This window comes from Pan paniscus, chromosome 4, assembly GCF_029289425.2.
Source record: "Pan paniscus chromosome 4, NHGRI_mPanPan1-v2.0_pri, whole genome shotgun sequence".
Taxonomy (NCBI): domain Eukaryota; kingdom Metazoa; phylum Chordata; class Mammalia; order Primates; family Hominidae; genus Pan; species Pan paniscus.
The window spans coordinates 69678197-69683005 of NC_073253.2; the positions used below are offsets into that span (position 1 = coordinate 69678197).

The following is a 4809-nucleotide window of genomic DNA, read 5'->3' on the forward strand; positions in this document are numbered from 1 at the left end:
TTAATAAAATAAGTTGAACCTCATTATTCTTCTGTTTAAAAGTTTCGGAGGCTTCCCTCACCTAAAATATACTCATTATTACCCACCAAGTTCCTGCATTGATCTACTTCTGGCCTCCTTTCCAACCTCAACTCAACCAGCTCCCTCTTGTCCATCACACTCAAGTCACTGCCCCTGCCCTCCCTCAGTTCTTTGACTCGTGCAAGTCCTTCCGTAACTCCTGGGCTTTGTGCAAGCTGTTCCCTTTGCCTGGAAGTCTCTTCCCACAATTTGCACCTGGCTAAATCCTGTCTCTCATTTAGAGCTATGCTTAAATGCCACATCCTTAGAGAGATCCTTCAAATCTAACTTATGTCTCTCCTGTTTTTCTCCTCATGGGCATATGCTTCTCTCTCAGCACTTATCTCAGTCTGTAAATGTGGATCCATGTGCTTATTGGTTTAATTTCTGCCTTTCCCACCAGTCTGGTTGAGTGAAGAGATTATGGCTGCGTGGTTCATCACTATATCCCCAGTGTCTAGCATAGCACATGGTACTGACTGAATAAAAGAAATATTTGTAATTACCCAGTGTATAAGTTATCCATTGCTGTATAATGAATTAATGCAATGTATTAGTCCGTTCTCACAGTGCTATAAATAACTACCGGAAACTGGATAATTTATAAAGAAAAGAGGTTTAATTGGCTCACAGTTCCACAGGCTGCACAGGAAGCATGACTGGGAAGACCTCAGGAAACTTTCAATCCTGGCGGAAAGGGAAGCAGGCACATCTTACATGACCAGAGCAGGAGGAAGAGAGAGAAGGGTGAGGTGCTACACACTTTTAAACAACCAGATCTTATGAGAACTCACTCCCTATCAGGAGAACAGCAAGGGGGAAATCCGCCCTCTTGATTCAATCACCTCCTACCAGGCTCCTCCTGGGGGATTACACTGGGGATTACAATTCCACATGAGATTTGAGTGGGGACACAAATCCGAACCATATCATGCACAAACTTAGACATTTACTTGAAACAACCAACAGTTTTTATCTTGTAGTTCCAGTGAGACAAGACTTTGAAGTGGCTTGTCTGGGTGGTTCTGGTTCAGGGTTTCTTATTAAGTGACAGTAAAGATGTCAGCCAGGGCTGCCATCATTTTACCATTGAGTGGGGTTGATGTATCTGTTTCCAAGAGGGCTCACTCACAAGCCTGTTTGCTGGAGGCCTCAGTTCCGTACCACTTGGACTCCTCCACAGGGCTTCTTACATCATGGCAGCTGGTATCTCCCAGAACGCCTGACCAAATGAGACAGAGAGCGTAAGGAGGAGTCCACAATACTCTTTATGTCCCACTTTCAGATATCACACCTTGTCAATTTAACAACATCCTATTTGTTAAAAACAAATCATCAAGCAATGCCACACTTAAAGGGAGAGGGAATTGGCTCCATCTTTTGAAAGGAGGACTATCAAAGAATTTGTGGACATGTTTGAAAACCACCACAGTTCTTCCTCTGACCACAAATTATTTATATTACCTTGACATGAAAAATACCATAAACTCTTCCTACTGCTCCCCCTCCCCCAAACTCACATCCATTTACATTATCAGCTCAAAATCCAGAATGTTGGCTTCAAAATCAGGTCCAAGTGTGGATGAGGCTCTTTGGCTGTAGTGCCTTAAGTATAGCTTTACTACACCATTCCTGTCAATCTAAAGACATATGAAGTGAAGAAACAGGTTATCTACTCCTCCATAGGCAACCTATAATGGTGGGTAAGCCTGGCGTGACCATGGTAGACAATCTTATTTAAAAAGACTTTTAAAAGGAAAAATGGAAGATAGAGAGAAGCAATCAGTCCATAGTAATTCTTTTCTTATTATTTCACTAGCTTTAGTGGTACAAGTGGTTTTCGGTTACATGGATAAATGTATAGTAGTAAAGTCTAGGATTTTAGTGCATCCATCATCCGGGTAGAGTACATTGTACCTAATAGGTAGTGTTTCATCCTGCATCCCCCTCCCGTCATCCTCCTTTCCGAGTCTCCAATGTCCATTATACAAGCCTGCATGTCTTTGTGTACCCATAGCTTAGTTTCTACTTATAAGTGAGAACACGCAGTATTTGGTTTTTGATTCTTGAGTTAATTTGCTTAGAATAATGACCTCTGGTTCCACCCAAGTTGCTGCAAGACATTATTTTTTTCTTTATTATGACTCAGTAGTATTCCATGGTGTATCTATACCACATTTTCTTTATCCACTCATCAGTTTATGGACACTTAGCTTGATTCCATATCTTTGCTTTGTGAATTGTGCTGCAATAAACATCCACATACAGGTGCCTTTTTGATATAGTGACTTCTTTTCTCTTGAGTAGATATCCAGTCATGGGATTACTGGATTGAATGGAAGATCTATTTTGAGTTCCTTGAGAAATCTCCACACTGTTTTCCATAGAGGTTGTATTAATTTATATTCCCAGGAGCAGACTGTAAGCATTAATTTTTTTTACCACATCCACACCAACATCTATTATTTTTGACTTTTTAATAATGGCCATTCTGGCTAGGGTAAGATGTTGTCTCATTGTGGTTTTAGTTTGCATTTCCTTGATGATTAGTAATGTTGAGCATTTTCTTGTATGTTTTTTGGCCATTTCTGTATCTTTAGAGATAATATCTTTTTTTTTAACTTGACTTATAATTTTATTCTTGAAAAATTATCACTATCAAAAAGGTCATTTGTATCAGTACAGAAAATTTTCCTAATTGTATGTTTCATTTTTATACAAGTGGGAGTATGTGACCCATATTTTCAGTACTCTCCTTTGTAATTTAATTAGCAATATATCTTAAGTACTTCATCCTACAATAATAGTGTAGAGACCTTTAGAGTCTATATTGGTAATCAATAATTTAATTAGTCCTCTTTTAAAAGACATTTGTGTTAATTATATTATGTGTGTGTATCTTTTGAGAAATGACTATTCATATCCTTTGTCCACTTTTTAATGGGATTTGTTTTTCTTGCTGATTTGTTTGAGTTCCTTGTAGATTCTGGATATTAATCCTTTGTCAGATGCATTACTTGCAAATATTTTCTCCCATTCTACAGGTTGTCCATTTACTCTGCAGATTATTTCTTTTGCTATGCAGAAGCTTTTTCATTTAATTAGGTCTCAGTGTTTATTTTTGTTTTTGTTGCATTTGCTTTTGGGATCTTAGTCATAAATTCTTTAGCTAGGCCAATGTCCAGAAGAGTTTTTCCTAGGTTTTCTTCTAGAATTTTTATGGTTTCAGGTCTTAGATTTAAGTCTTTAATACATCTTGAGTTAATTTTCATATTTGGTGAGATATAGAGATCCAGTTTCATTCTTCTACATGTGGCTTGCCAGTTTTCCCAGCACCATTTACTGAATAGGGTGTCCTTTCCCCCATTTGTGTTTCTGTATGCTTTGTCAAAAATCAATTCATTGTAAACATTTGGCTTTATTTCTGGGTTCTCTATTCTGTTCCATTGGTCTATGTGCTTACTTTTATACCAGTACCATGATATTTTGGTTACTATAGTCTTGTATTACAATTTGAAGTCAGATAATGTGATGTCTCCAGATTTGTTCCTTTTGGTTAGTATTGCTTTAGCTGTGTGGGCTGTTTTTTGGTTCCATATGAATTTTAGGATTGCTGTTTCTAGTTCTGTGAAAAATGATGATGGTATTTTGATGGGAATTGCATTGAATCTGTAGATTGCTTTGGGCAGTATGGTCATTTTCACGACATTGATTCATACAATCTATGAACATGGGATGTATTTCCGTTTGTTTGTAACAGCTATGATTTCTTTCGGTATTGTTTTGTAGTTCTCCTTGTAGAGATCTTTCACCTCTTTGGTTAAGTATATTCCTAGCTATTTTATTTATTTATTTATTCATTTATTTATCAGCCACGGTAAAATAAATTGAGTTCTTAATTTGATTCTCAGCTTGGTCATTTTTGTTGTATAGCAGTGCTACTGATTTGTGTACATTGATTTTGTAACCTGAGACTTTACTGAATTAATTCATCAGATATAGGAGTCTTTTGAGGCAGTCTTTAGGTTTTTCTAGGTATGAGATCATATCGTCAGCAAACAGTGATAGTTTGACTTCCTGTTTTCCAATTTGGTTGCCTTTTCTTTCTTTCTTTCTTTCTTTTGTCTGATTCCTCTGGCTAAGACTTACAGTAAGTACTGTGTTGAACGGGCATACTTGTCTTGTTCCAGTTCTCAAGGGGAATGCTTTCAACTTTTCCCCATTCAGCATGATGTTGGCCGTGGTGTTGTCATATATGGCTTTTTTTTTTTTTTTTGAGATAAGTCCTTCTATGCTTAGCTTGTTGAGAGTTTTTATCATAAAGGAATGCTGTTTTTTTTTTAAATTTATTCCTTTCAACATGTATGAAACCAAGCATCCCTGGCTGCTACAGCAGATAGCAGACAGGTATACTTAAGAAAAAAACTTTATTTTAAGCAGGGGGAATGACAACACAGCACTTAACAGCTATATTCTAGTCTGAATCCTGCGTGGGATGCTGGATTTTATCAGATGCTTTTTCTGTGTCTATTGAGATGATCATATGATTTTTATTTTAATTCTCTTGATGTGATGAAACATATTTATTGACTTGCATATGTTGAAACATTCCTGCATCCCTGGGATGAAACTCACTTGATCACGATGAATTTTTTTTTTTATGTGCTGTTAGATTCAGTTTGCTAGTATTTTGTTGAGAATTTTTGTATCTATATTTATCATGTGCTTTCCTGGCTCTGGCATCAGGGT

At 37.1% G+C, this 4809-nt stretch overlaps 1 non-coding gene across 1 annotated transcript; it reads right to left on the reverse strand.

Moving 5' to 3' along the window:
• Positions 1-4420: 4420 nt before the first annotated feature.
• LOC112439951 (small nucleolar RNA SNORA63) lies at positions 4421-4552 on the reverse strand. The gene has a single exon (XR_003028169.1). It is a non-coding gene; the product is annotated as a small nucleolar RNA SNORA63 (small nucleolar RNA).
• Between the last annotated feature and the right edge of the window lie 257 nt (positions 4553-4809).